The sequence below is a fragment of the Pleurodeles waltl genome, chromosome 5, assembly GCF_031143425.1.
Source record: "Pleurodeles waltl isolate 20211129_DDA chromosome 5, aPleWal1.hap1.20221129, whole genome shotgun sequence".
NCBI lineage: Eukaryota > Metazoa > Chordata > Amphibia > Caudata > Salamandridae > Pleurodeles > Pleurodeles waltl.
This window is the reverse complement of record NC_090444.1, coordinates 483,100,222-483,112,899: the sequence shown is the minus strand read 5'-3', so window position 1 is coordinate 483,112,899 and position 12,678 is coordinate 483,100,222.

Sequence of the window (12,678 nt, the reverse complement as noted above, 5' to 3'; positions counted from 1 at the left end):
ACTGCCTGTGAACCCCGATAGGATCTTAGTGCTACAGCGACTGTCCACCAGGTCCAGCCTGCTCTTTGGGCTGCAGCGACAATCATCTGCAATGCTCGTCTTGCTCCTTGTCACCTCCTCCACCGTGAACTGGACTTGAACCAGATTTTGAGAAGGTAACTTTTTCAGCTGAACTAAACTGGTCCCTCTATCCAAATCGTGCTCCACTGTGGTCAGCCTGAACTTGTAACTGTCTCCTGATCTAGCATGACCAAATGACCATGGATCGTACTTTGTGCATTTAGGTGCTATTCTCACTTAAACTTTTGAAAGTGCATGTCTCTGGTTCTAGTGACTAAACTTATGTTGTTTTGATCTTCTTTTATTAAAGTTATATCTATTTTTCTAAATTGATGCAGGATTTCTCTTATGTTGTGTTTTGACTTTATCACTGTTTGAGTTCTGAATAAATGCTTGGGACATTGCCTCTAAGTTAAGCCTGACTGCTTGTTTGCCAAATTACCAGAGGGTTAAGCACAGGTTTATTTAGTGCCATTTGTGGTTCACCCTGACAGGGATTGTGGTTGTTGCTTGAAAAGATACTCCTCACTTAGTCCCCATTCTCAAAAACTCAATTTCCTACAGGTTGGATGGACTGCAGTGTAGAAAACCTAGAGTGATGGGAAAACGAATTTGGACCTAGGCATTAAATAAGGCATACATAGCTTCTGGCAGAGAATGATTTGGAGATGAGGGATAACCACACATTATTTGGTAGGAGGCATGAGAGAGACAAGGCTTGAAAATAAAGAAAGGAGGTTTACCTGAGCTCTCCCATATGCATTCCACTGCACAAAAGGATTGTGGTGGGTTTTTAACATGGCATCAACATGTCAAAAGACTTTGATCACATCAAATAAATAATTCATGTGGATTTGCCTGCTGCGAATCTGGACAGACAGCATCGACTAATTGAGTGCATTGACGAAAGTCTAAAATGAGGAGGAAAAAGGGGCCTGCAATGGGTATTGTCTGGAGGGAAATTGGAAATCAAATAAATGTAACTGATAGGCTGCACGTCACTGAAGCAAACTATTCACCATACAGTCCCAACGTGAGGAAGATGTGTGGTTGTAAAGAAAACGTACTCTGGTTATAAGTTGGCGGTAACACCGCCAACAGGCTGGCGGTGTTCTGCCAGCAATTACAAGCCGTGGCGGAAAAGCCACGGCCATACCGCCGGCCCCTCCCCTTTCCCGCCAGGTTTCCTCCTGGCGGTCATAATCCCCAGGGCAGCGGTGCAAGCACCGCTGCCCTGGGGATTATGAGTCCCCGACCGCCAGCCTGTCCGTGGTGGTAAACACCGCCATTGAAAGGCTGGCGGTAAGGGGACTTGGGGTGCCCCTGGGGGCCCTTGCACTGGCCATGCACTTGGCATGGGCAGTGCAGGGGCCCCCAGGCGGAGCCCCGTCGCGCATTTCACTGCCCGAATTTCGGGCAGTGAAATGCGCGACGGGTGCTACTGCACCCGCTGCACATCAGCATTGCCGCCGGCTCTATCACGAGCTGGCAGCAATGTTGATGTGACATTTCCGCTGGGCCAGCGGACGGTAACACTGTTACCGTCCGCTGGCCCAGCGGAAATGTCATAATAGGGAGCCAGGAATACCGCCGGCAATGGCGGTATTCTGTCTCCCGCGGCCTCGGCGGTCTTTTTGCAAGACCGCCGAGGTCTTAATGACCCCCATATAGATCATGCACCAAAGAACTATAAACTAGAGCGAGAAACAACCTGCTCTTATCCAGCCTGAATCTTTGTCAGGATTATCAAAACGTTCTATTATCGACGAGGCAAAAGCTTTTGGGCCACTCCATCCTACCTGCATTAGATCTATCTCAAACAAGTTGATCAAGCGTGGAGCAATAAGCGTAATTCAATTACAGTAAAAATTGTGAGAACTTTGCACATTGTTATCATCCTCATGACTCCTGGTGAATGGTCATTTAGATTCAATGCAAAAAGTGAGATTCCAAGAACTCAACTCTTATGAAGAAGTTTCTGCAGAAACTGATCTTTACTTCTTAGGGTGCCTTTCAGTGTATTAAAAATACCCCTCTTACCAAGCTAATAACGCCCTTGACCTCGGTTTTCTGTGATGAAACATCACTGTATAATTATTACCTCAATCTTCAAGACAAAGGTCAATGTCATAGCTGAAGAAAATGATGTTTCCAACACAGAAAAAGCCGGAAGACAAAACCAACCGAATGAGTTATTCCTCATAACACATAAAAAAGAACATTGTTCCAGTTGCTAAAATATAGTACACTTTTCAAAAAGAGCTAAAATACAACTTATTAGCTTGCAAAGTTAATATATTTATATGATAATTTATATTATAACTCAAAGTAAACAGTGTATTCAGCATATTGCCCAGTAGTTCTTTTGCACCTAAAAGTGTATCTCTTACATAGAAAACCATTGCTAATACATAGATGGCAAAGTCATAAGCAGAGTGTGAAGGATGCGTGGGAAATCAGATTTAAGTAGTGAGGGAAAAGTGTCAAGAACGTAATTGAAGAGAAGGAAAAGAACGTTTCAGAGGATGTAGGTTTGTGAGAAATTAAAGGCTTCGATAAGATATTAGGGGGCATATTTATACTCTGTTTGCACCGAATTAGTGTCATTTTTTTTAACTCTAATTCGGTGCAAAACTAACTCCATATTTATACTTTGGTGCTAGACCCCTCTAGCACCAAATTTATGGAGTTAAAGTCATTTTTTGATAGTGGAGACCTACTTTGCCTTAATGAGATGCAAGGTAGGCGTTCCTGTGCAAAAAATGACTCTATGGCCTTAACGCCATATTTAGGGGCATATTTATACTCTGCGGCATATTTATACTCTGTTTGCACCGAATTAGTGTCATTTTTTTTAACTCTAATTCGGTGCAAAACTAACTCCATATTTATACTTTGGTGCTAGACTCATCTAGCACCAAGGCCCTGATTTAAACTTTTTTTGCACCGCATTAACGTCATTTTATGACGCAAAAGTGGCGCAAACTTACAAAATATTGGCCCTTATTTATACTTTTTGCTGCAAAGCTGCACTAACTCAGTTTTGCACCAAAAAGTTTAGCACCGGCTTGCACCATTTCTGTGCACCAGCCGGGCACCATATTTATGGAATGGTGCAAGCCGGTGCAAAGGGTAGGCTAGAGTTTTAAAAAATGACTTTAGTCGGGTGGGGCTGGCAGTATAGAAGAAGAGGGTTTAGCACCAAAAAATGGCTTTAGGCAGGTTAGTGTAAAAAATAAAAAGAGTAAACCAGATTAGCGTCATTTTATGGTGCTAAACCTACCATGCCACATGACTCCTGCCTTAGAAAAGGCAGCAGTCATGCCCACCACCCCTGTGGCCAGCAAAGAGGACAGGGGTCCCCTGGGCATGGCCATTGCACCATGTGCCATGTATGGGGGCCCATTTCAGGGACCCCTATGGCACTTTCAAAAATAAAATGCACTTACCTGTACTTACCTGGGATGGGGTCCCCCATCCTCGCAGTCCCTCTAGTGTGGGTGGGGGTGCCCCTAGGGCCTAGGGAGGGCACCTCTGGGCTTATTCCATGGTTTTCCACCATGGAAATAGGGCCACAGGTCGCCTAACACCTGCCCTGACCCTGGTCTTAAAAAATGGGGCAAAGCAAGCTTTGCCCCATTTTTTGACCCCTCCTCCCTCCCTTGCACCATTTTTACATGGGAGTATAAATATGGTGTTAAGGCCATGGAGTCATTTTTTTGCACGGGAACGCCTACCTCGCATCTCATTAAGGCAAGGTAGTTTTCCACTTCCAAAAAATGACTTTAACTCCATAAATTTGGTGCTAGATGGGTCTAGCACCAAAGTATAAATATGGAGTTAGTTTTGCACTGAATTAGAGTTAAAAAAAATTACGCTAATTCAGTGCAAACAGAGTATAAATGTGCCCCTTAGCGTCAAAAAATGATGCTAATCTAGTCAGAATCATTTATTTTGACTCAAAACTGCCTAACGTCATTTTATTTTAAGCTAGCCTACCCTTTGCACCGGCTTGCACCATTCCATAAATATGGTGCCCAGCTGGTGCTAAAAAATGGTGCAAGCCGGTGCAAAACTTTTTGGGGCAAAACTGCCCTAGTGCAGTTTTGCACCAAAAAGTATAAATAAGGCCCTAGGTATTTCAGCCCTCAAGTCATATGTCAGGCTCTGAGGCTTGTTGAGTAATACACCTTACATTTTTAGGCGCTATTCTTGTAGGATGATTTCAGTTTATCGCACTCAAACTGCTATTTTGTCTAGCTTTTCACTCTGCTTTGTCATTTTCATCGTCATTCCCCTTTCTTTGGGGAGTGCTCCCAATTATAATAATGTCCTCCATTTCCGAGCCTTTGCTTTTTTGCCAGAACGGCAGACAAACCAGTCAAAATTCTCATAACTCTGAGGAAGTGACCTCCAGGCCTGGACTGAAAACCAAAATCATTCCTCGCAATAATGTTCAAACCTACACAAAACCCCCACAACGCAGGAACTGTGTGTAGACTGGTGTCAGCCATGGGCCATGGGTGCACACCCTTTTCTGACAGCAGCCCTCAGCCTGCAGTCTAGTGGGGAAATGCCAGAGTGTCAAGCCTGACCCTCGTGATCTCCCACTAGCAGAAAAGATCATCTGCTGCATTTTCGAAATGTCACCCAAGGAATGATTCTTTCAACAATCTTGAGTTATTCTCTATGTGCCAGATCCAAAAAGCATCAGGAGGGTCACATTATTTCAAATTTCATATGCCGTGTGGAATGAAGAAGAAAGGGTGCCAGGTCTGCCTCTTGAAAAGTGCAGTGTGTCACCTAAATTCCATTATGTTTTTCGACAGCTCCTACTCCATTCCAGATAATATTTAGCCGAGGCCATTTCCCAGAAACAATACTAGGGGTATTACAATATGTCAAAAAGAGATACAGTGTAAAAACACGGACTTTAAAAGGCCCTGAAAGTATGTTGACCAGTTTCTGAAGGATAGTGTCACTTTACTTGTCTTCTCTTTACAGATCTCTTCTGTTAAGTCCACGTCCTACCACAGCACCTCTGATTACTTCTCTTCCCAGATCACTTTGATCTACATCTTGGGCTTCAGTGTCAGGGACAACTAGATTGAATTTGAATTTGTAACTTATCCACTTGCTTTACCCATAGTAGACCCCCAGATTCTGCTTTCTAGTACCTTGTATTCTCTTCAGCCACTGGAAAGTTCTATAAAGTCAGACAGTGTCAACACTATCAGGTATTGGATGCCTGTATCATGTGGCCATAAGTGAAAGCAACTTTACGACCCAAACTAGTCAAAGCAGAGCTTGAAATTATTCTGTTCACAGGCATTAGTGAGGCAGTCTGGGTTTCTTCACTCAATCATTTAAGTGTTTTTGTTGTTCATCTCCTCCAGGCAGTTCTTTATTGACAGTGGTCACGAATTGCATTTTAAGGATGGCGCCAATCTGTTTAATGAATTATTTGAGTTTTTTAATTTTTATTGCAATATTATTTATCTTGAACCCCTTAACTTATTACGTGTTTACAATATAACATGCACAAGCATCCACACCTGTCAATGTGATATGTGATTTATTCAACACTTCATTTTAATGTTTTCTCCAACTAAGTACAGGGAATTAAGGTCCAGATGTAGCAAAGGATTGTGAGTCTCAAACGGCTCGCATCGCTATTTGCGACCCCACAAAATCCGAAATGGGATGTAAAAATCCCATTTCTGATCACCAAATAGTGATGCAACCCATTACCAACTCACAAAATTTGCAACCTGATTTTGCAACCCGCAATCAGGAAGTCGCAAATTGCGAGTCAAAAACCGTATGCAAAAGCAAGTCGCAAATTGCGACTAGTCGCAAAAAGCCCGTTTTGCACACCCAGATTACCACTGATTCAGAGCAGGTGGTAACCAGAACCAAAATATAAAAGGAGACCCAGAAGGCATCTGGGCTACTCAAAATTGCTGCACTATACATGATTGCATGGGGGAGGAGAGTCCAGGCTGCCCAGCCGAGGAGGAGGAGGCAGAGACAGGAGAGGATATACCGAACCAGGCAGACACTATTTCAACAAACTGAGGAGGAGATTTATGACAAATACAGACTGAGCAATGCTGTTATTTTAGAGATTATAGAACTGCTGAAACCTCAGCTTGAATGACAGACAATGCGCAGCAGCACCATCCCCACACATGCGCAAGTGCTATGCTCACTGCACCTCTTGGCCTCAGGTAACTATCAGGGGGTGATTGCAGTGGCAGGTGGGGTATCCCAAAGTGCACTCGCACTATTCTTCAGATATTTCCTAGATGCCATACTCACACACATGTCCAGATATATATACCTACCCAGAAATGAGGCAGAAATGAACAGCACCAAGTTGGACTTCTACAGAATTGCCAACTTCCCCCATGTAATAGGGTGTGTGGACAGGACACATATACAAATTTGCCCACCAACAAATCTGGAATATGTGTTCCGCAATAGGAAATGTACCCACTCACTAAACATCCAGGTGGTATGTGACGCCCATAATGTCATTACTGACATTGTGGCTACATATCCAGGGAGTACACATGACTCATACATATTCAGGCACAGTGGAATACACCAACGCATAGAACGTTGGGAGTTTGGAGAAGGATATTTACTAGGTATTGGTGACTACACTCTGAAGCCTTACATACAGGTCACTGTGTAACCCTGTAATGCCCTGCTAAATTTGCCTCTTTTGTCAAACAGGTGACAGTGCATATGCCCTGAGGCCATGGATACTCACCCCATACCTAACACCTGCCAATCAGAATGAGAGGCGATACAACATTGCACATCGGTGGACCAGAACTGTAGTCGAGAGGACGATTGGCTTGTTAAAGTCAATATTCCGATTACTCCACAAAAGTGGAGGAGCACTCCAGTATGCCCCAGAAACAGCATGCAAGATAGTTGCCACCTGTGCCATCCTACACAACATTGCCACCAGACGTGGGCTATATCTCACCCCTGAAGACACAGATACGGAGGATGAGGAGCAAGAGCTACCACCAACAGCCTGGGGATAGAAGCATCGCAAATGAGGGCAGATAGAGACGGAACCACATTGAAACCATCTACTTTGGCAGGTACGTGGCAACCGTGACCACACTCACTAATGTCAGACACACATAGCCCAGTTGTGTAGTCAGACAAACCAAACCTTTTTATTGCAGAACTATAATGTTCTTATCATTGGGAACAGTATGGTAATGAAACAGTCAAATCAGACATATTATGTTCACGTGCCTCTGTACCAGTACATGTCAGTGGCTCACAGCCTCCTACGACTGCGGCCACCATGGCTCACCCCAGCTTGGTCCCCTGAGCCCTGCCGTGCATTGCTACTCCGCAGCACATTTGCATCAGTGGCAGACACACTACTGACTGTAGAGCCCTCCTCACTGTCCTGCGGGGTATCCCCTATGCCCCTTGCAGCCTGTCTGGTCTCCAGCAGATCCACCACATGGATGATGCGGCCTAGTACACGTGCCACATCTCCTGCAAAATGCTCCAGTTCTACTTGCAGGCTGACAGTGTGCCTTGACAGGCAGGTCGTGTTTGTTGCCAGGCGCCCTATGGATGCAACAAGTCTGTCTAAGCGGGCAGCAGTGTTGCGCTCCCTGCGCCGTGCCTGTGCCCTGTCAGCCACCAGTTCCCTGACCAAATTGTCAATGGAGGTCATCAGGTTTCCCCGATGTGTGTTCATTGTTATGAACTGATTGCCCAAATTTGCCAGCCCATGTGTGACAGTGGTCTGCAGTCTTGTGAGGTTCCGTTTCATTAACCTCATCTGTCTATTTTGCAGGTACTGACCCTGCAATAAGGATGCCTCAAGTCCCGCAAACTCGACATCTGGAACATCCTCACTGCGCACAGACTGCAATCTACGGCCACGTCTACGCACTGCGCCTGATGATGGCTGTGTGTGCCTTTCCATAGGCATTGGCCCTGGTGTTTCTATGGCTGCCTCCATACCCAGCGCAGGATCGTCCGTGGACTCCGGTGCCATTTCCATGGGTGGTGTTGTCCTGCACCCCCCTGCAGTGTCTGTGGCAGCCTCCTCCTGTGGGTCTGTGCCATGTTCCTCTGCCTGCATACTGGCGCTGATGGGGGGGCCTTGTGGAAGACCTGTGGGACATAGGGGATACACTGTCAGTCTCACACATATGTTTTATCCCTCTGAATAAACATTTGCCTATATTTGGACTACTGTACTACATTGCCCATAATGCACTATTCTAGAGGTTGCTAGACTGGAATGCAGCTAGTCTGGAGGTGCCTGCTGATGTGTACTGGGATGGTGTGCATAGTGCATTTGTGGGTGTGAATGCATATATTTTGGTACGTACTTTTTGATGTTCCAGGCGCCAAACTGTCTACATCTCCAAGCCCAGTACAGCCTCTGGCTCCAAAGTTGTCTCCACCATGGTTTCTATTGCTGTAGGGGGTGGAACAGTGGATGGGCCTCCTCCAGTGCCATGCACCTCCCTCATGCGCTCCGCCACCCTCTCCTTGGTCCTGGAGCAAAGTTCATACCACCTTTTGCGGATTTAATCCAGGGTGCGGTGGCTTACCCCATTGGCATTTATCTTGCTCTGGATGTCTTGCCAGATCTTCTTTTTTTGGGTGTCAGGGCCACTCATTGCTGCCTTGCCAAATAATTGTTCATGGTGCAGGCAGCCCTCCTCAGTTAGCACCTCCAACTCCTTGTCAGAAAACTTGATTTTTCGTTTTCTGCCTCCACTGGGTGTCTCCTTCTCCTGTGTAGCCATTGTTGCTGCTGCTTCTCTCACCTGGGTGTGGCTCTGCAGTTTGGGCTCCTCTCTCCTCCCTGTTCCATTTGGTTACTTCCTGGTTGTGATGTCATCACACAGAACCAGGAAGTGGGTATTTCAACTGTTTTGTTCCACCTGCAGGCAATTTGCGAGTAAGTTGCAATTTGCGACACAGAACCACACCCTACGTGCAATTTGCGACCTCGCCTTTAGCGTGGTCGCAAAATGCGGTGCGACTCCTCTGCGAGTCGCTATTTGGAATAGCGATTCTTTCTGGAATTTCGTTTTGCGAGTCGGAAATAGCGATTCGCATGGAGTCGCTATTTCCGAGTCGCAATTTTTTCCGTACCTACATCTGGCCCTAAGATACAATATCACTTTGGAGTATAACCAAATATTTTAGGTTCTTGATCGTTTTTATCTAATAACTCCCTGTAGGCACCTTTACTTCATTTATCCATTCATTAGCATTTTTCTGTGCTTTTTCACTCATTTTTTGTTGTCCTTCTATGCTTCTCCCATTCACTCTTCAGTATTTGTCTTTCATTGCTGCTCTTTTTTGTGCTTTCATTATTCACTCTTACCTGCTTTGGCCTCTTTGACCACGCACTCATTCTCTCCCCTTTTGCATTGTTATCAGTTTTTCACATTCTCAAACGCTCTCTTATCTCCCTTTTCCATTTATTTCACGCTCTCTCTGCTCTCCTTTGTGTCTTCAGCCCCCAAGTCAACCTTCCTGTCTCCTCTCCCATGCCAAGCTCCCTTACTGCCTCTAGCCACTTGCTTAGCCCCACCCTCTTCCCCAATGCTCCTGCTCCTCTTACTTCTACGTAATGATGGCTGCAACACTGACACAGTGTGGAACACTGGTGCACCAAAGTCATGCTTAAGGTAAACTTGTTTGTACCCATCAGGGCCATGCCTGAGCCAAGGACCATGACCCCTGGTCCTCACCCCAACCTCCACCTGTCTCATTGCTATGCCACCACTACCCTCGGAGCCCTGAATCCCGGTTGCTACTCCCAGCACTGTTGTCACGCCTCACCAGCCAACACAGAATGTGCATTCTCCTGTATGGCCTGCCAATTCACCTGTACTGTCCTGCACCTACCTCACACTCCCTGACCCCTCCATCCAATATACACAGCACAAACCTGACCCTCCTTCTACATTACACCTCTCCTTGTCCTGCCTACCCCTCAACACACGCACCCACACCAAACACGCCACCGACATCTATGATCTACTGTACATTCGATCACAGGACCTGACTTTGCTGACTGAAATCTGTCTAAACCCTTCATCAGTCCCCAACATCACTATAATGATCACCTTAGATACAATATTGAAAAACAGGACAAATAGACTGAGAGGAGGAATAGGCATCATCTTCAGAGCACAACCAGCAACATGAAACACCTAGGGGGTCATTACAACCTCGGCGGTCTTATAAAAAGACCGCCGAGGCTGCGTGACCCAGAATACCGCCATTGCCGGCGGTATTCCTGGCTCCCTATTATGACTTTACCGCTGGGCCAGCGGACGGTGACAGTGTTACCGTCCGCTGGCCCAGCAGAAAAGTCACATCAACATTGCTGCCGGCTCGTAATAGAGCCGGCGGCAATGCTGATGTGCAGCGGGTGCAGTAGCACCCGTCGCGCATTTCACTGCCCGAAATTCGGGCAGTGAAATGCGCGACGGGGCTATGCCTGGGGGCCCCTGCACTGCCCATGCTAAGTGCATGGGCAGTGCAGGGGCCCCCAGGGGCACCCCAAGTCCCCTTACCGCCAGCCTTTCCATTGTGGTGTTTACCGCCACGGACAGGCTGGCGGTCGGGGACTCATAATCCCCAGGGCAGCGGTGGGCGGAAGCCTGGCGGTATAGTGGAGGGGCCGGCGGTATGGCCGTGGCTATTGCGCCACGGTCATAATAGCTGGCGGAACACCGCCAGCCTGTTGGCGGTGTTACCGCCAACTTACCGCCGGCCGCCAGGGCCGTAATGACCCCCCTAATGTTCAAACTCTTCATCACTGTCATCTACAATCTGAGAGGGGCCCTGGTCTACAGCTCTTCCCTGACCATGCAGCAACTTTGGCAACACCATTGCAGACTTTGTTGTACCCTGATACTCAGGTCAATTACCTTCATCGTCTTTGGTGGAGGACTTCACTGATCCCAACATGACCGTCTTCCTAAAGGAGCTATCGAACCTCAGAATCACCCAGCAAATAGAAATCCCCACAAATCTGTAGGACCTCTACTGAACCCCATCTTCACCAGCTTCCATGATACTACAGTCATCAAGTCCACACCAATCAGCTAGTCCAATCATGCCCTCATCCACTTCCAGATAACCCTCCTACATAACCATAGGAATAACGAACACCAAATCTTCACAACAGGACGGGTACAAAATCTCAGAAGAATCGTGGTCTTAAGATCTCCTACACTGTCAGCCACTATACCAAAGCAAACTTTGCAGATCCATCTCGAACCTCAACATCCTGATCAACACCCTCACAAACCACATAAAAAACTTCAATGCCTTATTTAGCAGACCTCAAGGAAACTGGTACATGGAAAAGCCCAGACTCATCACACAGCACTGCAAGCAACTGGAACACAGATAGAGGCAAAGCCAAGACAATGCTAACAGGAACACTAGACAATCTACAAATCTGAGCTACTAAAAGTTCTGCACCCACCGACAGTATCGAAAGCAGCACCAACAGCTCCAAGGAAATGTGCCCCATTTTGAAAGATTTCACCTCTCCAGCAGCAAGCTCAACCAGCATCAATCCCTCATGGAGCCTCTGCACCAGACTCTCCCTCTTCTTCAGCACCAATGCCACCAGCATCTACAGCAGCTTTGAACTCCAACCAGACCAATCCATCCTCACAGCCCTCCTGCCTTTCACAACAGCTACTATGATCACCTCACCCACCATCACCACTTCGGAATCTGCTGCTACCATGCACTAAAACATTCAGATGCATCTTTGGACCCCTGCCCTCATCACATCCTCACCAAAGGCCTGGACTCCATCAGCACAGCCCTCATCTCAGTCTTGAACTACAAAAACAACATGGCCACCCTCCTGGATGCCTGGAAAAAGAGTACTCCTCCTCCTGAGGAAGAAATATTCAAATCCACATCTTGCTGCACATAGTAGCATGCAGATATGTAAACAAAGAATAAACATGATGCAGCACCAATAATGAACAAGATGGCGTTGACATTTAACTCAGACCTAGTTAGCCTAAGCCGGTAAAACACATTTTAACATGACATAGCAAATTTTTGTCAGTGATAATGGCTCCATGTCAGTATGCACATGTAATTTCAAGTATACTATGCACATGATTAGTGCACATTTTGACTTAAATGCACAAAATTGCTAACAGAAAGAACTTTGAAATAGTAATTGACAAACAGCTAACTATGACTGGACAAGTGAACACCGCCTGCCTTCGCCTCCTGCTTCCACACACTCAAGATACTCAATAAAGATTTTCAAATAGCTGCCCACCAAAACTGACAGAATGGTTACCGAACCCCTCATCAGGAGTGAGCTGGAGGTACACAGTCTCCAGACCATACAAAGCTCAGCAGTCAGACTCACACTCAAACTACACCCCATATCCACATTTTTCCATAAATCAAAGACCTCCACTGGCTCTCAGACACACACTCTTCACACTTCTCATGCACACACCAAAGCCTTGCACAACATTGGCCCTACTTACCTCACAACCTCATAGGGTTACACATACCTAACAAACACCTCTCTTCTGCAAGACTTCTAAT